Source organism: Eulemur rufifrons, chromosome 8 (assembly GCF_041146395.1).
Source record: "Eulemur rufifrons isolate Redbay chromosome 8, OSU_ERuf_1, whole genome shotgun sequence".
Taxonomy (NCBI): domain Eukaryota; kingdom Metazoa; phylum Chordata; class Mammalia; order Primates; family Lemuridae; genus Eulemur; species Eulemur rufifrons.
The window spans coordinates 21,118,786-21,144,344 of NC_090990.1; the positions used below are offsets into that span (position 1 = coordinate 21,118,786).

The window sequence follows — 25,559 nt, forward strand, 5'->3', positions numbered from 1 at the left end:
ATTAATCGTTAAGGGGAAAAAACCCTAGTAAGTCTGTTCTGCAACATCTTCTGTTCCAGGATATATCTGTATTATTAACAATAACAACCAATATTACTAAGACTTACTTTGTGGCAGGCCCTGTCCTATAAATACCTTATACGCTTTATCATTTAATAGTTGTAACAATCCAAAAGCACAGATACTATGAGCCTCATGTTGTAAGAACAGCAATTCCTTAAATATTCCTTAAATAAAATATATCAACATCCTTTTCTAATTACTGGAGAAAAAAAAAACCACTCTTTTGGCATAAATGGCTGCAAATCCTATTAAATTATCTTATTTATAAATATTTCCATTATTTATTTACTGCCAATAACAACAACACTAGATACCAGGCACTATATGGCAAAATAGACAGTACTCCATTTAATGTATGAGAAAACCAAGGTTCAGAGGAGTGATTTGTCCACAGTGATGTAGCTGATAAAGATGAGAACCGGAATGCAAACTCGGGTCTCTATACTATTTCTCCCTATTCTCATCAAAGGAAACCAGCATATCTGGAGTTAAATAGTAGTTATTTCAGCAAGTGTTTACTACACTATTTTTATTCTTACTTCTATGATACACAGGGGGGGAAATAAAGTCACCAAAGATGCCAGAATTAGGTTTAACTTCCATTTTTATTATTATTATCATTAAAAATTGCTAGCACCTTTAGCAATTAAAGCAAGTATTAAAGTTACACACTATCTAACGCTCTGATGGAATTCTGCTAAGACAGTTTACAGGTCCAACTGATGAACTGTAATTAGGTTACTGTAAATGTGCTGCCAGACTGCCAAAATACATATACACCTCATGCAAATGTCAGCACTACTTAGACATAAAACAATTCAAAAAGTAAAAAGAATTATATTTTCAAAATCAGTTAATGTAGCCTATGATACTAATGACCTTAAAATATAAAGACCTCACAACTGTTGGTTCTGTCAGTCATTTTCTTAATTTTACCAAACATACTCAAGCTGAAATAAAAAAATGGGGGCAAGGCCATTTTACCGGGAGAGAGAGACTGTTTAACTGATATGCAAGAAGTAAGGTAATGATAAATCTTATTTTTGCCAGTCTGGAAACTATTAATATCTGTAGCCATCTATCTGAATGACTTATTCTTGACTTTCTTTTTTTTTTTTTTTTTTGAGACAGAGTCTTGCTCTGTCACCCGAGCTGGAGTGCCATGGTGTCAGCCTAGCTCACAGCAACCACAAACTCATGGACTCAAGAGATTCTCCTGTCTCAGCCTCCTGAGTACCTGGGACTACAGGCGCTTGCCACCATGTCCGGCTAATTTTTCTATTTTTAGTAGAGACAGGGTCTTGCTCTTCCTCAGGTTGGTCTCGAACTCCTGAGCCCACGGTCCTGGGCTGAGGTAGGAGAATCACTTGAGCCCAGGAGTTTGAGGTTGCTGTGAGCTAGGCTGATGCCACGGCACTCTAGCCAGGGCAACAGAGGGAGAGTCTGTCTCAAAAAAAAAAAAAGAGGGAGAGAGAACTTTTGGATGGATGAATATTCTTGATCTGTCTTTTGCTTTTTCCAGATATCATCTCGAGATTGGTATTTCAGAATGAAACTTTTTTTTTTTTTTTACTGCTGAGAAAACCCTTTTGTGTTTTCTCTGTTGGCAAATAACCATTTTGGGATGTAAATATAGTCTTCTGTATAGCCGTATGAGAGTCTCTTACATGTGTTTGGAATCTTTTTTTATTTATTTTTTTTTTTTGAGACAGGGTCTCGCTCCCGCTCCGTGGCCTGGGCTAGAGTACAGTGGTGTCATCATAGTTCACTGCACCTCAAGCAGTCTTGTAGTCCCAATTAGCTGGGACTACAGGGACGCGCCATCATATCGGTTAATTATTTCTATTTTTAGTGGAGACGGGGTCTTTCTTGCTCTTGCTCAGGCTGGTCTTGGAACTCCTGGACTCAAGGGATCCTCCCACCTCGGCCTCCCAGAATGCTAGGATTACAGGCATGAGCGACCACACCCAGCCCATCCAAAAGTTCTTAAATCAGATTCTGGCAAAAGTTAAGTATTAGGCTCCTTAAAAAAAACAAAATTAAACTGACATATCTGCCATCACTGAAACAAGGAACAATCTTACTGGCAGCATATAAGAATCTATGTAATGTGAAGGTTATAAATACTAGTCCACAAAAAAGGCACAGAATTGGCTTTTCCAATATTTTGTTAACATTCAATTTCTTTAGGTTCATTTTGTCATCCCTTGTACTCATTAATGAAAATGTAATAGGCATGTAAGGATTATAAGAATTTCTTCCATAAAACGTTTATGAAATAAAGAAAATTTATGGGCCTCTACATCCACTGATATAAATTTCCTACCAGTTATAAGATCATGAACATTTTTTAAGAGCTATGTAACCACCATGAAAACTATCAATTATGAAAAATAAGTTTAGAGGAGAAACTCTCAGCTATTAGGCATGCCTACAGTGTTAGTCCCTGTGGATTGAAATTAAACAATGAGGACAAAAACTTTAACCTGAGATTACTTTTCTAGTTAATATACTCTCCCTTTTTGACAGACTAAGAGTCGGAGAAGTGTAGACAGATTCAAAGACCATGGTACACACTTCTTTCTGCACTCTCCCTAACTCCTGAAATAACCACCAAGGAGCAAAAATGTATCTTATTAATAGTGCCAAGGCAATTCATCTTACCACTCTAAAACTAATCCCTTCAGTGTCTAGCACAGTATTAAAAACTTGACAAGTTTTAAGACCAGCCTGAACAAGAACGAGACCCCATCTCTACTCAAATTAGAAAAAAAATTAGCCAGGTGTAGTGTTTTACACCTGTAGTCCCAGTTACTTGGGGGGCTGAGGCAGGAGGATCGCTTGAGTGCAGGACATTGAGGTTGCAGTGAGCAACGATGACGCCACTGCATTCTAGCCCAGGTGAAAGGGCAGGTCTAAAACAAAAAAAAAGACAGGCATTACAGACAAATATTTGTTAATGTGAGAAACTGCCCTTAGTCTTAACAGGGGTGAAACAGCAGAACTAGTACTTCCAGAGCCAGCTTCTTTAAAATGGTTCTTATCCTGCTTAAAGAAAACTTTATCATGATTTATCTGACTTTTCTGAACATTTGATAATATGAATTATAGGTTTTATTAATATTCATGCCCTTTGATCTGGTTGGTAATTTGACTTCTAGGAATTTAGTCTAAACAAATAATTACAAGTATGGGCAAAGATTGGTTAACAAAGATCTTCAATCTGGTATTATAATGGGAAAAATGATAAACAGTCTAAACATAGTAAGAATTATTAAATATAGCATATATCTAATCATAAAACTTTATGCAGCTATTATATTTTAAATATTTTTAAAATTTTTAAACAGAGGAAAATGTATAAGAACCCTTAAAGTAGATTATAAATCTGCATATATAAAAAGGTATTATATGTCTCCACTAGTGACATACATAAAATACTAGAAGGTAATGCACTCAAATGTTAATTTAAAACAACTTTAGTAGTTTCATAGGCATTCTATAAAAATTAGAAAGCACCATCTGAAAATAAACTTAGCAAATTTATGAAGTCTTTAAAATATTAAAACCTTTCAAACCAATAACCTTTCTAGAAACAGATTATAAATAACCAAAATAAAAAATAAGCTTTATAAGCAAAGATATTCATTGTGTAGTTACTTTCAACAATAAGAAATGGGGCTGGGCGCGGTGGCTCACGCCTGTAATCCCAGCACTCTGGGAGGCCGAGGCAGGAGGATCGCTTGAGGTCAGAAGTTCGAGACCAGCCTGAGCAAGAGCGAGACCCCATCTCTACTAAAAATAGAAAGAAATTATCTGGCCAACTAAAAAATATATATAGAAAAAAATAGCTGAGCATGGTGGCTCATGCCTGTAATCCCAGCTACTCGGGAGGCTGAGGCAGAAGGATCACTTGAGCCCACAAGTGTGAGGTTGCTGTGAGCTAGGCTGATGCCACGGCACTCTAGCTCGGGCAACAGAGACTCTGTCTCAAAAAAAAAAACCACACACATACACAATAAGAAATGGGCATGAGTGTCCAGGTCACCCTGCCTGGGGCCTTGAGTGCCAACTCCCTCACCCAAGCACCCTTCAGAGCTGTGGTAAGAGGAGGCTTCTGCACATGAGAGAGGACTACCTGCGCCTGACAGTGCCACAGCAGAATTCCCAAGGGGACCAGGAAGTCCCCACTCCCCAAACCCATGGCACATTAAAAAAAAAACAACTTAAGAAATGGGGAGGGGGCAGGATATCCAACAGTAAATAAAAAGATTGGGTAATGGCATGTGCAGGGCAGTTTCCACAGGGACAGTATTGTGAAAAAGAACAGAGACAGGATGAGCCTTCTATGCCATTTGTAATAGCTAGTACTTATTGACTACTTCCTGGATGTTGTGCATTATTTAATTCTGAAACTATGAGATAATTCCTAATTATTCTCCATTCTCCCCCTTTCTTTAACAGAGGCAGAAACTGAGGCAGGGAAAGGTTAAATAACTTGCTCAAGGTTACACGGGTAGGCGGACTTGAGTCTGACTCTGAACCAGTGTACTGTGTTAGGAATCAAAATATATTTGGGGTTATCCAACTACTCGGGTAATAAAAGAAAAAAAAAGCTCCATCCAGAGCCAACAAAGCTGCTCTAGATGAAAGCCCGCTAGAAACCCAGAACTAGAGAAGGAGCTATGCATATTACCCTGCCACTTCAGCTGTATATCTGAAGATGTAACAACAACCCACACAGCCCCATCTGTGGGCAAACATGAGGATTCTTCTCTGTTAATTCACGGATGCTGAAAAGGAAATAAATCATCATGAGACTACAGGGAGAAAACTGCTTAACGAGGGAAAGGAAATCTCATCCTGAAGATCTAGAAGACCTCTGAAAATTATTTACTATTGGAGAAGAAAATAAACATAGATATACAGACATAGACATATTTAGAACACTATTGGAAATCCTCAACAGGATGTAAGAGAGCTTCTCTGAAGCAGAAATAGAAAGCTATTATTAGCAAAAAAACAGGTTGAGACAAGTATAACATTATTTTATTTTAAAAATAAAAAGACTGGGAAAGACACAGAAAATATAAAAATTCACAGCAAAATTAAAATCCACTAGGCAATAAAGAGCAGTAAACAAATAAATAATGCAAACAAACCTTAGAAAAACTCGATCCAGAGGAAAAGAACAAAGATTAAAAAATAACTGAAAACAAAAGAAACCCAAATGTCCATCAATTGATGAATGGATAAAAATATTGTATATCCATACAATGAAATGTTATTCAGCCATAAAAAGAAATGAAGTATTGATAAATGCTGCAACATGCATGAAACTTAAAAACATTACTCTGAGTGAAAAAAGCCAGCCATAAAAGGCCACACAGCTGTGTGATTCCATTTATATGAAATGTCCAGAATAAGCAAATGCAAAGAGATTAGTGTTTGCCAGGGACTGAGGAAAGAGTGGAATGGACAATGACTGCTTCTGAGTGTGGGTTTCTTTTGAGAGTGCTAAAAATGTTCTAGAATTAGATACAGGTTAAGTTTCCCTTATTCAAAATGCTTAAAGATCAGAAGTGTTTTACATTTCTGATTTCTTTGAATTTTGGTGTATTTATATCATACTTACCAGCTGAGCATCCCAATCTGAAAATCCAAAATCCAAAATGTTCCAACGAGCATTTCCTGTAAGTCATGTCAATGTGCAAAAAGTTTCAAATTTTGAAGTGTTCCGGATTTCAGATTTTCAGATTAGGGATACTTAACCTGTAGTGATGGTAGCTGCACAATGCTGTGAATATATTAAAAACCACTGAAGGCCGGGCATGGTGGCTCACGCCTGTAATCCTAGCACTCTGGGAGGCCGAAACGGGAGGATCGCTAGAGGTCAGGAGTTCGAGACCAGCCTGAGCAAGAGCGAGACCCCTGTCTATACTAAAAATAGGAGGAAATGATTTGGACAGCTATATATATATATATATATATATATATATAAAAAATTGGCTGGGCATGGTGGCACATGCCTGTAGTCCCAGCTACTTGGGAGGCTGAGGCAGTAGGATCGCTTGAGCCCAGGAGAGTTTGAGGTTGCTGTGAGCTAGGCTGACACCACGGCACTCTAGGCCGGGCAACAGAGCGAGACTCTGTCTCAAAAAAAACCACTGAATTGTGATTTCATGGTACATGAATAATATCTCAATAAAGCAGTCATTAAAAACAAAAACAAAAACACAGGAGTCTGTATTTTCTGTTAGCAGACCAGACAGTAAATAATTTAGGTTTTGTGGGTTAGGTAGGGTCTTTGTCACATACTCTTTGGGGGGTTTTTTTTGTTTTTATTTTCAACATTTTTAAATTATAAAAACCACTCTTAGCTCAAGGACCATACATGGACACACAGCAAGGCAGATTTGGCCCACAGGCCATAGTTTGCTATGGCCTGATTTAAAATTCCTAAAAATCTTCTAGTGAATATGTGCTAAGTTAATACTGATCTATAAACTAAACAAAAAATCTCTTATCACACTTAGGAACTTGCACAATGGAACTTCCACAAATGTTATCAGGATAAAGGGAAAAGGAAAAAACCTAACAAGTGGAATTTAGTACTCTGACTAATAATTAAGGTCATATGAAACTGAGACGAGTACAACCACACATTTTTAAAAAAGATATTGCTCACATGAAAAGATGTTTAACATCGTTAGCCATCAAGAAAATGCAAATTACAACCACAATGAGAAAGTATTACACATCTATCAGAATGCTTAAATAAAAAATAGTAACACCAACAAATCCTGATGAGGGCACAGAAAAACTGGATCATTCAAACACTGCTGGTGGGAATGTAAAATGGTACTGCCACTCTGGAAAAGTCTGGCAATTCCTTAAAAAAGTAAACAGGCAACTAATACTACCCAGCAAATGCACTCTGGGCAGTTATCCAAGAGAAATGAAAACTTATGTTCACACAAAGACTTGTAAATGAATGTTCACGGCACCTTTATTTGTAATAACTAAAAGCTAGAATCAGCCCATATATCCTTCAACAAGCTAAACAAACTATGGTATATCCATACCAAGGAATACTACTAAGCAGCAACAGAAAGGAACAAACTGCCAGGAGCAGTGGTCCCAGCTACTCAGGAGGTTGAGCCAAGAGGTTCACATGAGCCCAGGAGTTGAGGGCAGCCTGGGCAGCAAAGCAAGACACCATCTCTTTAACCCAAAAAAAAAAGGGGAGAGGAGGAGGAACAAACTATTAATACGTGCAACAGCTTGGCTAACTCTCCAGGAAATTATGCTAAACAAAAAAAGCCAATCCCCAAAGGTTACATACTGTATGATTCCATTTATATAACATTTTTAAAATTGCAAAATTGTAGAAATGGAGGATAAATTAGTGGTTGCCAGGGGTTAGAGACACGGGGAGGGAAAGGGAGCTGAGGCAATAGAAAACTGGGTACGTTTATATAACGGATAACACAAGGGTCCCTTGTGGTTTTGCCACTGTTCAGCATCTTGACTGTGGTGATGAATATATGAACCTACACAGGTGAAGAAATTATATTGAACTTAATACACATACACAAATGAGTACAAATAAAACTGGGAAATCTGAATAAGACTGAGTAGATTGTATCAATGTCTACAATCCTTGCTGTGATTACACACAGTTTTGCAAAATGGCATCACTGGGGGAAACTGGGCAAAGTGTTCAAGGGAATTCTGTATTATTTCTTATAACTGCACATGAACCAACAATTAGCTAAATCAAAATGTTAATTTTAAAAAGACAATTGCTATGAAGAAATAACAAAGATCTAACTGAAAAATGATAGTTTCTAAACAAAAAACTAAAATAACCAAATACATAACCATAGAAACCTTTCTCAAATTACAAAACCATACAGATGTAAAGGTATCACCCATATAGGAAGCAAAAATCACATCCTGACCAAACTGTCCTAAAGTTGGAGAATTCTTTAAGGATACCAGCTGAGAAAAACACACACACACACACACACACACACACACACGCACAAAGCTCATCCTCAGTTCTCTAAAGCACTACATGTTGAAGACAATGAATTAAGATATATAGTCTATGGCTCAAAAATTTTTATCTGGATACAATGTCTTCCATGTATGAAGGCTATAGAAACACAAGATATTAAAAAAAGTAATAAAATATACCACCTACTTGCTCCCTTTCAAGTAATAACTGTAGCAAGCACTCCAGCCAAACAAGAGAATGAAAATTAAGCACAGAAAATGGATAAACACCATTTAATGACATACTACTTGGCAACAAAAAGGACCAACCTACTGTTACACACAACAGAGAATCTCAAATGCATTTGGCTAAGTGAAAGAAATCAGATTCAAAAGCTATACACTATATGATTCCATTTATAGTATACGACATTTTGAAAAAGGCAAAACCACAGAATCTGAAAACAGACTAATGGTTAACCAGTGGCTAAAATCAGAGGTAGGAGTTCACTACAAACAGGCAGCATGGAATTTTGAGGGACTGATGACTCTTCTGTACCTTGATTGTGGTGCTGACAAGTCTATATGCATTTGTCCAAACCTACAAAACTGTATACTAAATAATGATGAATTTTACCATATGTAAAGTATGTCTTAATAATAAATAGAAAAAATATATACACAAGGGGCTGGTCCAATGGTAGTGGGTTATCAGAACTTATAACATTAGTGTCACTAAAGTTGGTATACAATCCCCCACTGCTAAATCTGACTGGCTTTTAATTAAAAAAATGAATAAAGGCCGGGCGCGGTGGCTCACGCCTGTAATCCTAGCACTCTGGGAGGCCGAGGTGGGCGGATCGTTTGAGCTCAGGAGTTCGAGACCAGCCTGAGCAAGAGCGAGACCCCATCTCTACTAAAAATAGAAAGAAATTATATGGACAGCTAAAAATATATATACAAAAAATTAGCCGGGCATGGTGGTGCATGCCTGTAGTCCCAGCTACTCGGGAGGCTGAGACAGGAGGATCGCTTGAGCCCAGGAGTTTGAGGTTGCTGTGAGCTAGGCTGACGCCACGGCACTCACTCTAGCCTGGGCAACAGAGTGAGACTCTGTCTCCAAAAAAAAAAAAAAAAAAAAAAAGAGTTAAAAAAAAAATGAATAAAGTGCTCGCTTCGGCAGCACATATACTAAAATTGGAACGATACAGAGAAGATTAGTATGGCCCCTGCGCAAGGATGACACGCAAATTCGTGAAGCGTTCCATATTTAAAAAAGAAAATGAATAAAAAATTTAAAAAATAAAAAAAATACACCAGAGGTGGATAGCACTATAATAAAGGACTAACTTGCTCTCTACCATTCTAAGAAACTAAGTGAAGAAAATAATTCAAACTGCAAGTATTTATGAACAAAAATATTCATTACAGCACCACCTATAACAGCAAATATTTAGAAAACTAAAGGATCAATATTAGGAAATATTATACAAAAAATGAGGCTATAAATAAAATGGAATATTCTATATATATATCCTTAAAAGTGCATAAACTTTCTGTCATGAAATATTTAATATGAGACCAAAGAAAGACAGAATACTACATAATTACAGAAATGTTTTTCTATTTTGGTTGGGTGCACTCACACACACCTGTAATCTCAGCACTTTGGGAGGCTGAGGTGGGAAGACTGCTTGAGGCCAGGAGTTCATGATCAGCCTGGACAACACAGCAAGACCCTGTCTCTACAAAAAATAGAAAAATTTGCCAGGTGTGGTGGCACACGCCTATAGTCCCAGCTACTTGGGAGGCTGAGACAGGAGGATCTCGAGTCTAGGAGTTGAAGGTTGCAGTGAGCTATGATGAGGCTACTACACTCTAGCCCAGGCAACAGAGGAAGACCCTATCTCAAAAAAAATTTTTTTATAATTTTTTTAGCTTAAAAATAAAATAAGGCCGGGCGCAGTGGCTCACGCCTGTAATCCTAGCACTCTGGGAGGCCAATGCAGGAGGATTGCTTGAACCCAGGAGTTTGAGGTTGCTGTGAGCTAGGCTAACGCCACGGCACTCTAGCCTAGGCAACAGAGTGAGACTCTGTCTCAAAAATAAAAATAAAATAATTTTTAAAAACTTAAAAATACAATAAAAATGTTTTTCTTGTATCTCAACTTGTTCCACAAAGGATTTAAAATGATTTACAAAATCAAGTCACTTCCACTAGTGAGAAAACTAAGGCAAAGGGAAAATGAGAAAAGCCTAGTCTACAAAACATAGGCAATTATGTCCTATAAATGTGCTAGAAATGAGCTAAATTTAGCTCTAACCTCTCTGGCAGTTATCCATAACAGGGAAATGATCAGTGAAAATTCACATTGCCCATCAGATTAAAAACAAACAAGGCGCAAGAAGCAATCATCCCTGTTATTCTTGTATGAAGACCAAAGAATAGATTTTCCTATCCCTAAATATAGTATGATCGTTTATTTATATTTTTTTCTGTTTTGAGTAAAAACACTAGATAGGGACATTATAAAATGTAAACTAATGGTAGATTCTGGTAGAAGGTTGAATTACAGTTGGTGGTTGATTGCTTGGTTCCTTGAATATTATATCTTTTTTTTTTTTTTTTTTTAGACAGAGTCTCGCTCTGCTGCCCAGGTTAGAGTGCTGTGGCGTCATCATAGTTCACTGCAACCTCAATCTCCTGGGCTCAAGTGATCCTCCTGCCTCAGTCTCCCAAGTAGCTAGGACTACAGGCGCACATCACCACGCCTGGCTAATTTTTCTATTTATTGTAGAGCTGAGGTCTCACTATGTTGCTCAAGCTAATCTTAAACTCCTAGCTTCAAGCAATCCTCCTGCCTCAGCCTCCCAAAATGCTAGGCCAACAGGTGTAAGCCATGATGCCCAGCCTATTTTTATGATTTCTTAGACTTTCTATACTTTCCAATATTTACGGTGGGCATTTATTGATTTTAGAATTCAAAAATACCTAAAAGCCATTTTTTTTTTTTTTTGAGACAGAGTCTCGCTCTGTTGCCCAGGCTAGAGTGAGTGCCATGGCGTCAGCCTAGCTCGCAGCAACCTCAAACTCCTGGGCTCAAGCGATCCTTCTGCCTCAGCCTCCCAAGTAGCTGGGACTACAGGCATGTGCCACCATGCCCAGCTAATTTTTTTCTATATATTTTTAGTTGTCCAGCTGATTTCTTTCTATTTTTAGTAGAGACGGGGTCTCGCTCTTGCTCAGGCTGGTCTCGAACTCCTGAGCTCAAAAGATCCACCCGCCTTGGCCTCCCAGAGAGCTAGGATTACAGGCGTGAGCCACCTTGCCCAGCCAAGCCATTATTTTTAATGGTTGGAAAAAACACCACCCTGCAGCCTCCAACTCCTGGGCTCAAGCAATTCTCCCTCCTCAGCTTCCTGAGTAGCTGGAACTACAGACAGACACCACCACACTTGGCTTCTGATTTTTTAATCACTGTTTATGAGGACACACAGAATGGAATTAGGCCATGGAAAGAGTCTTTAGTTCACTTACAATATTGAAAAACAGAATTATATTCAATACCAGTAAAACTTACCCTTTTTTTAACTATCTGAAAAGCTGATTAATATATTTTTAGATGTAAAGGGAATAAACTCTGGTGTGTTAACAAAGGCAATCTCTTTTAATACTCTAACACTTCTCAGAGAAAGTTTCTCAAGTTGAACAGTCCAGTATTACTGCTACGATATAGCTGATACAGGAAAAGGAGCTTACTCCATCTAAAGGTAGTCAGCCCAGAGGTCTAGAAAAAGGCCTTCTTCCATTCAGCAGCCTAAACATCAACCCTCACTCCCCATTTCAACATTCTTTTGTCTGTAATACGCAAGCAAATAAGGAACTCACAATGTGTTAATGTACCCAGATAAACCACAGTAATACAATTAAGAGGGCAGCTACTGCATACAATCGAATAGCTCATTCTGGACTTTATGATCCTAAATGAAAACATAATACATAAATCCAAATCTCCCACATCTGTGGGAGAAATTATTTTAATAAGTTCTACCTCCTCTGGATTAAAAAAAATGTATGGTGCTAATCAAAATATCACTGACTCTCAATTAAGAAATAGGACATAATGGTAAAAGCAGAGCTTAATGATCTTTTAGTCACTGGTATGTATTAGTTTGTGTGGTTGGTTTAATTCTTTATAGAATTCCACCTGACTGTTAAGCAAACAGGAAATCTTCATCTCCTCCTTTTTGAGAAGTTACTATCTTTAGTTTCTTGCCTTGTAGTTTGTATTACTGTGATGCCATGAAGCATGGAAGTAGTTTTCCCTCCTGGGGTTGAAAGGGACTTTAAGTATATCAACTTTATCAGGTTTTAAACTTAGAGACTATGAGTGCCATGGAACAATGTTTGAAACTTGATTTAAAAGTCAAATATGATTTAAAGGTAAAAAAAAAAAAAAAAACCCATAATGGCTTTTAGGTATTTTTGAATTCTAAAAATAGTAAGCGCTCATTGTAAACATTTTGGAAAATACAGGAAAATTGCCAAATGGTGATAAAGGCTATTGAGAAAATTAATGCAGAGAAGGGGGACAGAGTGTGGGATGGAGCCCTTCCTGAGGTGGCATCCAAGCAAAGGGCATGAAGAAGGTAAGCACACAATGCTAATGGATACCTGAGACAAGAGGGAGTCAAGCAAATAGAACCGGGTGTGCAAAACTTTGGCAAATGGGACATACCTGTGACTCTAGAAATAACAATAATTATCTAAATGTCATTCCAAGTATCATTAAAACGCAGCAATTAAAATCTGGGGCCAAGTGCAGTAGCTCATGCCTGTAATCTTCACATCATGGAAGGCCAAGGAGAGAAGATTGTTTGAAGCCAGGAATTCAGCCTGAGCAACAGCGAGACCCTTTCTTTACTAAAAAATAGAAAAATTAGCCAGGTGCAGTGGCACATGCCTGTAGGCCCAGCTATTCCAAAGGCTGAGGCATGAGGACACCTTAAGCCTTCAGGAGTTTGAGGTTGCAGTGAACTATAACGACAACATGGCACTCTACCTGGAGTGACACAGCAAGCGAGAGTCTGGATTTAGACAGAAAAGCGGTGGTTGCTACTGGGGGAAATTTAAAAGAGCCAAGGAGGCCAGGCATAGTGGTTCACTCCTGTAATCCCAGCACTTCAGGAGGTGGAGGTGGGAAGATCCCAGGAGTCCAGGAGTTCAAGACCAGCCTGGGCAACATAATGAGACCCCCGCCCCCCCACCCCACCATGTCTCTACCAAAAAAAAGAAAAGAAAAAAGAAAATCAGCCAGGTGTAGTGGCACATGCCTATAGTCCTAGCTACTCCAGAGGCTAAGGCAGGAGGATTGCTTGAACCCAGGAGTTCAAGGTTACAGTGAGCTATGATCGCATCAACACACTCTAGGTGACAGCAAGACCTTATTTCTAAAAAAAAAAAAAAAAAAAAAAAAAAGTTTAAATTAAAAATTCACAGGAGTTTGGGACAGGGATAGCCTAAGAGCAAGTTATAAAAGTCAAAACCAAAGACTAACACTTCAACTACACACATTTTAAAACTCTGTTAATTGCAAAACACACAACAAAGTTAAAAGACATACAAAAGTACTCTTTTTAATCTTAATATTAATTAATAATGAATACACTAACAGAAAAAAATAGACCAAAAAAAAACGCTCGAGCCAAGTTGGTGGAACTTTAAATTGGTATAACCTATTTTGAAAGCAATCTGGAAGTATGTACCCAAATTTTAAATGTATATTTTTGTTTGATCTGCAGATTTCACCTCTATGAATTTATTTTATAGAAATGACTCTAGAATATGAAGATATGACTATAAAATTGTTTACTACAGCATTTATATTTTTAAGAGACAGGGTCTCACTCTTTCTCAGGCTAGTCTTGAACTCCTGAGCTCAAGCAAGCCCCCTGCCACCACCCTCAGTCTCCCAGAGCGCTAGGATTATAGGCACTGCATGGCCCTACAGCATTGTTTAGAATGTCAAAAACTGAAAACAATTTAAAAGTCCATCAACCTGAGATAAATTGGTTAAAATAAGTTACTGTCAGCCCTCCATAACCATGGGTTCTATACACAAATTTAACCAACCACGGCTTAAAATTAACAGAAATTTATTTTTTTTTTAAATATGGAACGCTTCACGAATTTGCGTGTCATCCTTGCGCAGGGGCCATGCTAATCTTCTCTGTATCATTCCAATTTTAGTGTATGTGCTGCCGAAGTGAGCACAAAAGTAACAGAAATTTTAAAAAATTTAAAAAATAAAAATAAAACATCTTTAAAATACAGCATAGCAACTATTTACATAGCATTGTTAATTATAAGTAATCTAGGTATACAGAATGATATGTATAGGTTATATGCAAATACAATGCCATTTTATGTAAGGGACTTGAATATCCTTGGAGTTGGAGGGTTCTGAAACCAATCCCCTGCAGATACCAATGGACAACTGCACTGTATCTCTATGTCCTTTAAAAAATGATACACAGGTTATTTATTCACCTGGAAAGGGCGGTCGCAATGTATTAGGGAGGAATAGACTACCACAAACATGCACACACATGTATGTATAATACATTTATACAAGTAGAGAAAATATCCCGTTTTGTTTTAAACTACACAAACATTCATCAATCTGTATGTGTTTATGTATGCACACAAAAAGTCTGGAAGGAAATGAACTAAACTGATAAAAGTAGTTAACTCTGAAAAACAGATTAGTATTAAAATTGTTTTAAAATAATCACATACTATCAAAAATAAATTCCATTCTGGGCAGAAAGGGTACAGGGTTTCTTTTTGGTGTGATGAAAATATTCTAAAACTGTTTGTGGTGCTGGTTACACAACTCTGGGAATATACTAAAAAAAAACACTCAATAAATACAACAGTACACTTTAAATGGGTGGATTCTATTCATGGTATGTGAATTATATCTCAACAAAGCTGTTTTAAAATTCCACTTTAGAACAGAACATATAACCATAATACAGAACGAAAATTTTGTACTTTAAAATTCATACTGCCTGTACTTTATACTAGGTCCCAACAGAAACTTCAAACATTCCAGAATAGACATTAACCTTGAAACTATATTAGGCTGAAACAGTATGGCAGTTTCCTAATATGTGATGTAACTGGGAATAGAAACAAAGTTCCAGTATCTTACAAATTAAGGAAAGTAAAACTTATTCCTACAGCCTCTTCTGTCTGCCTATCTCTGATATGGTTTTAGGAAAGTCAAAATTTTATTTTATTTTTTTTTTTTATTTATTTTTATTTTTTTTTTCTTTTTTGCCACAAGATGCAAATGAAAGTCAAAATTTTAAATGAAAAAAAAAGGCATAACAAGCATAAAACCAGAGCTGATAGAAAAACCTTAAAGGTTCCTTGATATAGCCCTTCAACCAATGCTGACTGGCTCCTTATCTTCAAACCTGAACATTCTCAGTATTCAAGACCCTATATTCTGTTACACTGTGTACTTCATCAATTCAAAATGACATCTCAGTACTCTTCAAAATCAAACACTCCATTCAGTAAGTCTCTTCAATACACCTTGATGACATAATATTATATATTCAGTCATCATTTACAAGGTACATATTATGTGCCAGGTGTTGGAGATACAAAGCTAAAAGATTCTTCAAAAGGAACCATCACATGAGCACACTTATAACTTTGACTCAAACTGTACAAAAGCAATTTACGTAACCAAAACGTTCATACCCCATAATACTCTGAAATAAAATAAAACAAAACATAAAAAAAGGAACCATCACAGTGGTTCTAATCAAGATGCACATTACAATTACCAGAAAACATTAAGGGGTGAAAAAAAAATACATGAACTTTGTCTCATCACTGGAGATTTTGATTCGGTAGGTCTGTCTGGACTTAAGCCCAAGAATCACTTTACTGAAACAGCTTCCTAGCACCCAATGGTGAAGGAAAAAACATATTCTACTCCAACACAGGAAGCTAAATGTGTCAATAAGATATGTACCAAACACAACAGTGGCACCAAAGGAAGGGACCCAACCTTGGAGAAAACTAAAGGGCAATGTTTACCAGAGATGAAGATACTTTAAGTTGAAACTGGAAAGATGAGGCGTTTGCTAGGTGAATAATGAGGAAAGGGAATTCCAAGTTGAGAAAACTCAATAAAAATAGCACAACTGTGTTGAGAAACTGCACAAACTATAAAAATAGCATATGTGTTCACAAAGCTACAAATACTTCAGTATAGCTCAAATGGAGTAAAGAAGACTGGAGAGGTAAGCTGGGCCAAAACATGAAAGGCCTACTATGCCACAACGAAGAGTTTGGAAGTTATCCCAAAAGCATTAGGAAGACACACACACCCCCCAAAAAACAAGGGTGAGACAGAAGCAGATTGTGTCTTCGGAAACATCAGTTTAGCAGCAGCACAGAAAATAATTAGAAGGAAGAAAAAGGGAGATCAGGGAAGCCAGAGAGAAGACTATTATAAATGTCCAGGCAAGATTAATGAGCCTATCAATAAAGACAACATGGACATAACCTTGGAACTGTTGCAGGAAGGAGCAGGAGGTAGGAATCTAGTCTAGCTCGTAATTTGCCATTATGGAGATGCCATCCACGGAAACAGAATACAGTATAGGAAATGAAGCAAGCTAATAAGTTCAGTTTTGAAAAGTATCATGTCATTCACTGAGCACCTATTATACACCAAATACTGAGCTCCAAATAATCAGACATGTAAACTATAAACTGTTACTAGTATCCCTAAGTAATAAAGGTATGCGCAGCAAGTAGGGCTTTAAAATGTGTTATGTGTGTTAGGGAAAAGTTAACTAATCCATGACACAGGACAGTACATCTCCAAAACAGACTGGTCTGTGCAACAGCAAGAGCTAGGCACCTTCATCATGTATCAACTGTGAGATCTTAAAACATAGTACACCATTTTTTAACCCTACATTTCTTCATCCATAAAGAAAAGAAGGAATAATGGTCATGCCAAAAAGGGCCATGGCCACGTAAAGCCTATTCACTGCAGGAACTGCATCTTACGTTGTCTAAGGACAAGGCCATTAAGAAGTTCATCATTGGAAACATAGTAGAGGCCACAGCCATCAGGGACCACCTCTGAAGATACTTTATTATCTTCATGATACTAAAGATACCGAATCTTTAGTGTCTTCAACGCCTACATGCTTCCCAAGCTGTATGTGAAGCTACACTACTGTGAGCTGTGCCATTCACAGCAAGGTGGTCAGGAAGCAGCCCCATCCCCATTAAGATCTGTAGTGTTGCCCCACCACCTCCATCAAAGCCCATCAAAGGAGCTGAATCCTTGAGGACTAAAGAAAAATTATCCTCTAGAAAAGTGAATGGAAATTATACTTCAAAAAAATGGGAATGATAAAAACAAAGTTCTTGGTGGTTCAAACCATGTAAAAAGATTAGAACAGTTCAAGCAAACAGCTTATTTATGAGTGTGTGTCATTATTACTTTTAGATAAAGGGAGCACTCAATACTAAAATAAAACTACCTCTAGATCGCATCAGACACACTCAACCTATCCCAGCAACCTATGTTCAACGCATTTACTAACTTTTCTTTAAGAGACAGAGTCTCACTCTGTCACCCAGGCTAGAGTACAGTGACATGATCATAGCTCACTGTAACCTAGAACATCTGGGCTCAAGCAATCCTCTTACCTCAGCATTCGGAGCAGCCAGGACTATAGGTTGAGCATCACCACACGTGGCTAATTTTTTTTTCTGTTTTGTTTTTTGGGGGTTTTTTTGGGTGGGGGGGCAGAGATGGAGTTTCACTATATTGCCCAGCTTGATCTTGAACTCTTGGCCTCCATCCATCCTCTCACTCAGCCTCCCAAAGAGCTGGGATTATAGGCGTGAGCCACCACACTTGGCCTATTAACTTTTTTTTTTTTTTTTAAACAGATAATTGGCTGAGTGGGGTGGCTCACACCTGTAATCCTAGCACTCTGGGAGGCCAAGGAGGTAGAAGGACGGCTTGAGGTCAGGAGTAAGACCCTACCCACCCACCCCTATCTCTACTAAATACTAAAAACAGAAAAAACAGCCAGGCATGGTGATGCGCCCTTGTAGTTCCAGCTACTTGGGAGGCTGAGGGGCAAGAGAGTGAGACCCTGTCTCAAATAAATAAATAAATAAATGAGAAATAATTAATGTAAAAGAGATCACTGCACTGGGGGGAGAAAAGTTAAATAATTTCCAAGGTGCCATCTGAAATTTGTTTTTTTTTCTCTCTTTTTTTCTTTTTTTATTTTAGACTAGTCAAGTGCAGTAGTGAGGAGGAGGCAAAGTAGTAGAACAAGGAGTTCAATCTGTAACTGACTGTGAACAATCAACCGAGATAATTCACTACCTTCAGATCAGCCTGAAATTTGGAAGATACAAAAAGTACAAAAGTTCAAATTACCTGTAATCTCCCCACCCATACAAATATAAACAATATTTTGCAGCATACTCTCCCAGTCCTTAATCCATGTACATCACTCTTAATGAACAGAGCTTAAAGCTCGTTTTTTAGACAATAAATTAACAAACGAAGGAACTGTATCTGATACACAGTTACTCTCCAAACACATTGTAGCCCCACCTCAGCACCCATCTGTATATCAATAGGCACTGAAATCCTCATTTTGAAACAATTTTCTTTCTTTTTTTTGTTTTGTTTTGTTTTGTTTTTATGAGGTTAGGTCTCGCTGTGTTCCCCAGGCTGGACTGAAGTGGCTGTTTTCAGGGGTTTTGTAGGGCATTGCAGCCTCAAACAGCCTCAAGCGATCCTCGGCCTCCCAAGTAGCTGGGACTACAGATGCACACCACCTTGCCAGACTTGTTTGAAACAATTTTTTTTTAATTCCCTCCTACTTTCATGAAACTACATTTCTTCAAAGAAAACAATATATTTATGTTATTGTTCTGGATTTCCTAAGGCTTCTCACCCTTAAAAGTAGTATCTCCCTAATTTGGGGCAACTGGGGGAAAAAGAACAATTTGAATGAATAAACTCTTAACAAATTAAAGAACATTTTTTAATTAATAGCAGGTTTGGTGCTTTTAAATACATACAATAACTAGAAGTAGGTTAATAACTGTTCCCTTGTTAAAGTCCTTAGGGAACTTGCTTTAATAGAGAAAAATTATTTGTCATTAGCAGATCAATTGACTGTATATCCATGCCATCTAAAGAGTGCAGCTCCCTGAAAACACCTGTTCTCTGTAGTTTAAGCATTCTTCTTCCCACGGTTGTAAACAAGTTTACTTACAGTTAACCTACAAATTTCTTCACAGAGAGAAAACAAAGTTTTCACAGGCCCCAGTAAAACTTGTTGATTGGAAAAGTTCCAAATCCAGTGTATGGTGGTAGACAAACTAATCCTCCCATCCCCCATTTTTAAAGGGCACTGGCACCAGTGAAGAAATTTGTTATTTTTTTAATCTGTGTATTGGAGATTTATGCGCCCTTTAAAATCTTCAGGCACCCAAGAGAAATGAAAGCATATGTCCACACAAAAACATGAACACAAATGTTCATAGCAGCATTATCATTAATAGCCAAAAAAAAAATGGAAACAAAGGAAAGGCCCATTAACTGATAAATGGGTAAATAAAATGTGGTAGATGTATACAATGGAATATTATTCTGAAATAAAAAGAAAGGAAGTACTGATACATACTACAATATGCTTGAACCCTTAAAACATTATGCTAAATGAAAGAAGGCAGTCACAAAGGACCATTTGTTGTATGGTTATTTATATGAAAGGTCCAGAATAGGCAAATTCATAGACAGGTGGTTGCCTAAGAACTAGGGAGTGTCTGCTACTGGGTAAAGGATTTTGGGGGTAACAAAAATGTTCTAAAATTGATTGTGATGATTGTTGCACAACCATGAATATACCAAAAACCACTGAATTTTAGACTTTAAATGGATAAATTATACATGAACAAAGCTGTTATTTAAAAAAAAACTTTTAGGGCCCCTAATTTCCAGAAACCTAAAACAGTTTTCCTGATGAGACTCATAAAAATACTAAGAAAGGTACTTCAACCATAAAAGAGCACTTACTAAAAGCAATAGACAAATGTAAGTCTGCTAAACCTTGTAAAGCTATCAACAAAAATTAACAATTATCAAAAAATATGACACAAAAAAATAAGAACATTCCTCTGGAGAAAGTCTAAAAACACTTCAACTGCAGGTTTTATCACCAACAAGATGTACATCCTTCAAGACCAAATTCTTTTTTTTTTTTTTGAGACAGAATCTTGCTCTGTCACCCTGGCTAGAGTGCCGTGGCGTCAGCCTAGCTCACAGCAACCTCAAACTCCTGGGCTTAAGCAATCCTTCTGCCTCAGCCTCCCGGGTAGCTGGGACTACAGATATGCACCACCATGACCAGCTAGTTTTTTTCTATATATATAATTTTAGCTGTCCAGATCATTTCTTTCTATTTTTAGTAGAGACAGGGTCTTGCTCTTGCTCAGGCTGGTCTCAAACTCCTGACCCCGAGTGATCCTCCTGCCTCGGCCTCCCAGAGTGCTAGGATTACAGGCGTGAGCCACCACGCACGGCCAAGACCAAGTTCTTTAACCAAATTCCCTAGTATTAAACTCACCAGACCCGATAGCAGTCACTGACCTCCATTTTTCTCACATTATTCATAGCAGGGAGCAAAAGTGCCAACAGCAGTCCACAGACACACACTGAGCTGAAGCCATAGTCCCACCATGCCTCTTTACTACACCCAGAACCAGACGATAAAGAAACCGAACATAAAAAAATCAGGATGAGCGAATCAGAAATGTCTCAAAAAAAAAAAAACTATTGTTTACCCTACTCTTAGCACTTATTACTCTCTAGGCATTGTGCTGTCAGTTCTTTGTTCCCCTTTGAGTGTTTTAGTCATTTCACAAGAGTGAATATCTCGATAGATTCTAACTTTTTTAAATATTCTTTCCACACACCCAGAAACCTAATTCTGTACTCAGCCTTAGCCTGTACAAAGTATTCAGCAAATGCTGTTGCCTAGGAGAAAACTGGACACATGTACAAAAGATGTGTCTCTTCTGCAAATACAGAAAAGTGTGATGAAAAACAAGTAACAAAATCTTTTTTTTTTTTTTTTTTTTTTTTTGAGACAGAGTCTCACTCTGTTGCCCAGGTTAGAGTGAGTGCCGTGGCGTCAGCCTAGCTCACAGCAACCTCAAACTCCTGAGCTCAAGGGATCCTCCTGTCTCAGCCTCCCGAGTAGCTGGGACTACAGGCATGCGCCACCATGCCCGGCTAATTTTTTGTATATATATTTTTAGCTGTCCATATAATTTCTTTCTATTTTTAGTAGAGATGGGGTCTCGCTCTTGCTCAGGCTGGTCTCGAACTCCTGAGCTCAAAGGATCCGCCCACCTCGGCCTCCCAGAGTGCTAGGATTACAGGCGTGAGCCACCGCGCCCGGCCAAGTAACAAAATCTTATTACATAGTTTCCAAAGCACTTCAATCACATCCATAACTGAAATTTGAAACATAGCCCTTCCTAACTGCTGTGTTTTTCTTTTATTATTAAGAACCTCATGGAGGCCAGGTGCTGTGGCTCACGCCTATAATCCTCGCACTCTGGGAGGCTGAGGCGGGAGGATAGCTCGAGGTCAGGAGTTCAAGACCAGCCTGAGCAAGAGTGACACCCTATCTCTACTAAAAATAGAAAATTAGGTTGGTTCGAAGGTAGTGAGTTATCTCACTTGATTGTTCACAGTTACAGATTGAACTCCTTGTTTTAGTACTTTCCCCTCTTCTCACTACTGCACTTGACTAGTCTTAAAAAAATTAAAATAAAAAAAAAAAAAAAAAACAGAAAAATTAGATTGTCGTTGTGGCGTGCCTGTAGTCCCAGCTACTCCAGAGGATTGCTTGAGCCCGGGAGTTTGAGGCTGCAGTCAACTACAGTGATGCCATGGCACTCTACTCAGGGTGACAGAGTGAGACTGTCTCAAAAAAAAAAAAAAAAAAAAACCCACAAGGTAAAGATGTATCACAAATTTCTGCAAGCTGCCATCTAGGAGGCATATACAATCAAGTACTGTACAGCATTAAAGAAGGGCATCTGATTGAACACTTTTTTTTATACTGGAACAAGATAACTCTTACAGTTATAGTCAAAGAAGGCCTGCTGATGAATTCTTTTGACCAAGGACACAATGTTAAGCCTTATGAATTCTGAATATAATGAATAAGGCACTAAGAGTACAGGTATGAAGAGAAAACAAAATATGAAAGATGCATTATTCAGCTTTAATGCATGTTAACTAAATGCTACAGCAACTAAGCAATCAATCTACGGAGAAAGACAAGAGATCCATGGTCTAACAGAGTCTATCAGCAGGGATGACAGAAAGGGATCTTCAGGGAATGACAAGACTCCAACTCCCCAGTTTGGAAAATATTTCAGCTCCCTCCCAGTTTAACACAGTAGTTCCTGTTAATCACAAGGTGTAAGGATTAACTCACAGCACTGGAGAATAAGAATGGCAGACATGTAAGGGTGGGTGTCAGAATACCACTGTAAGATGGCAATACCAAGTGAAAGAAAAAGGTACAAGTAGAATCAAGGAGAGTATTTATAACCTGAATTTTGCCTGCCTATCCAGAATTATCACCCACAGGCTGCCAATTTATGGTAGACACCAATACATCGTAGTGCCAAAAGGCTGCAAGCGAAAGTGAGTAAACTCTGTGGAACTGTCCTCCAAATTCCCTTTCCCTCAGGGCAGAGCTTTACCTATTCTGTCCCTTATAATCCAGTATAGAGGACACAGTTCAGCCAATCAACCTTAAATTCTTTTCCTATTTCATCACTCACTTTATCTCATAGCAGTTTACAAAGAAAACAGATTTCACAATAAGAGAATAAAACAATCACAAGTCAAAGACTTGACCTTTAGCTACTCAGGAAAAGAATCTTAAGTTATAAAAATTATTGTTAAAATAAGCAAGCAACATTGTTAAATACACAACTCATTTAGGTGGAAAGATGTGTTTTCTACTATTCTGATCCACATTCACAGTCTTAACTGTTTACTATGGGTATAATTTTACAGGCCAATCAACAAAAATTCAAGAGACTTCCTTCCCTCACTCTCCTCCAAAGACCTCAATCTGGCCCAAAAACAAGGGGTTTAAAGTTTCCACCTATACCAGATACTATCTATCTATCTAATCTATTTATTTATTTTAGAGACAGGGTCTCACTCTGTTGCCCAGGATGGAGTGCAGGGGGACAGATCACAGCTCACTGTAACCTCCAACTTCTGGGCTCAAGCAATCCTCCTGCCTCAGCCTGCCAAGTAGCTGGGACTACAGGTGAGCATCACCACACTCAGCTAATTTTTTCTATTTTTAATAGAGATGGGGTCTCGCTCTTGCTCAGGCTGGCCTCTAACTCCTGAGCTCAAGCAATCCTTCCGCCTCGGCCTCCTAGAGTGCTAGGATTACAGGTGTGAGCCACCTCACCCAGACAAGCTTTTTAAAATATTACATAACACTTCAACACATGATCTCAAGCTCTAAATGTTTTTAAACTTTTATTTAAAAAGTCTCATGTGGATTCGCATGGTGGCTCACTGCAGTGGTGGTACAGGCCTATAGTCCCAGCTATTCAGGAGGCTGAAGAAGGAGGATCACTTAAGCCCAGGAGTTGGAGGCTGCAGTGAGCTACAATGAGGTCACTGCACTCTACCCCTGGGGTGAGAGAGCAAGAGACAAAATAAATAAATAAATAAATAAAATAAAAAGTCTCATACTAATTACCTATCAAGTTTCATATTTAGAAAATAAAACTTAAATATTTCAAATATCAATCATATATATATTTAAGCGCAGCTTAAAGAGTTCATTATTAAAAGAGGTAAAAACTTAGCTACTAAGAGGATTTGCTACATCAGTCAGGAAAATCCTAACTTCAAAAGGTAAAAGAACTTTTTAATAGAAATGTAAAAGTGATTGCTCATAAATAGGAGTAATTATAACAGAAATAAATATAAAAGTACCTAGTATAATAAACAGTTGCCCTTCCTTCAACACTGCTGGCCGGCATCACACCCTGTGACATTCTTTATTTCACCAGTTCACTGGTTGAAGCATCCTGCCATTATAATCTTAAACTTTGTTCCAGGCTGGGCGAGGTGGCTCACGCCTGTAATCCTAGCACTCTGGGAAGCCAAGGCGGGCAGATTGTTTGAGCTCAGGAGTTCGAAACCAGCCTGACCAAGAGCAAGACCCCATCTCTACTAAAAAATAAAAAGAAATTAGCTGGACAACTAAAAATATATAGAAAAAATTAGCCAGGCATGGTGGCGCATGCCTGTAGTCCCAGCTACTTGGGAGGCTGAGGCAGAAGGATTGCTTGCTTGAGTCCAGGAGTTTGAGGTTGCTGACACCATGGCACTCTAACCAGGGTGACAGAGCAGGACTCTGCCTCAAAAAAAAAAAAAAAAACCAACTTTGTTCCGTTATGCCAAAAGGTCATTTAAAAATTTTTTTAAAAAAGGGCCAGGCGTGGTGGTTCACGCCTGTAATCCTAGCACTCTGGGAGGCCAAGTGGGGAGGATTGCTTGAGGTCAGGAGTTCGAGACCAGCCTGAGCAAGAGCAAGACCCTGTCTCTACAAAAAAAAAAAAAAGAAAGAAAGAAAGAAAGAAAGAAAAGAAAAAAAAAAGGCTGAGGAATCAGGTCTACCAAGCAGGAATAGCAGCCCAGTGGTATGGCAAAATGAGCTGGCAATAGGATCACTTTATATTGAGTCATTCTGTGTGTACAGAGATTAAGTTTCCCACAGTACTTAGAACACATATGTGACAAAAACAGAACGGGGGAAAAAAAATGGACTTTAGCATTATTGCTCTTGGGGTGGAGGGGGAAGGACTCCTGGAATTACAGGAGAAAAGTCAACAATATTCATATTCATCACCTTATCAAATTTATAATCTGTAACTTTCAAGCAAAATTATGGCAAAATAATTATTTGACCTCAGAATGTGATACTTTGTTGCAATAGTTTTCTTTGTCTGGTCTGTCTTACCTAGGGAGGCAGAAGTACATATAAAGCATAGGCACTGGAATCAAAAAGACTGATTTCAAAACCAGGTCGTGCCTGTTAACTAAGCTTCAGTTTCTCACCTCTCAAAAAATGCTATAAGGGCCTTCTCTTCCGGGTTCTTACCGGAGTCAGGAAAAGCCGGGTTGAGAGGGCGGAAAAAAAAAAAGAAAGGAAAGAAAAAAAATGCTATAAGGATTAGATACAAGCAATACAATAGCCCAGTGCCCAGAACATATTTAAGTGCTCAGTAAATGTTTCTACTATAATCAGTGGTTCTGAACCTCTTTTTCCACTGCAATCTACCTGACAGATCCGAC

General features: G+C 38.2%; 1 protein-coding gene and 2 non-coding genes across 12 annotated transcripts in view; 1 reads left to right on the plus strand and 2 right to left on the minus strand.

The window, feature by feature from the left end:
* PUM1 (pumilio RNA binding family member 1) overlaps positions 1–25,559 on the minus strand; it is a 125,751-nt gene that overhangs the window by 91,368 nt on the left and 8,824 nt on the right. The gene's annotated exons all lie outside the window — the stretch shown is intronic.
* LOC138391011 (U6 spliceosomal RNA) lies at positions 9,232–9,338 on the plus strand. The gene has a single exon (XR_011234655.1). It is a non-coding gene; the product is annotated as a U6 spliceosomal RNA (small nuclear RNA).
* LOC138391008 (U6 spliceosomal RNA) lies at positions 14,232–14,338 on the minus strand. Its single transcript, XR_011234653.1, has one exon. It is a non-coding gene; the product is annotated as a U6 spliceosomal RNA (small nuclear RNA).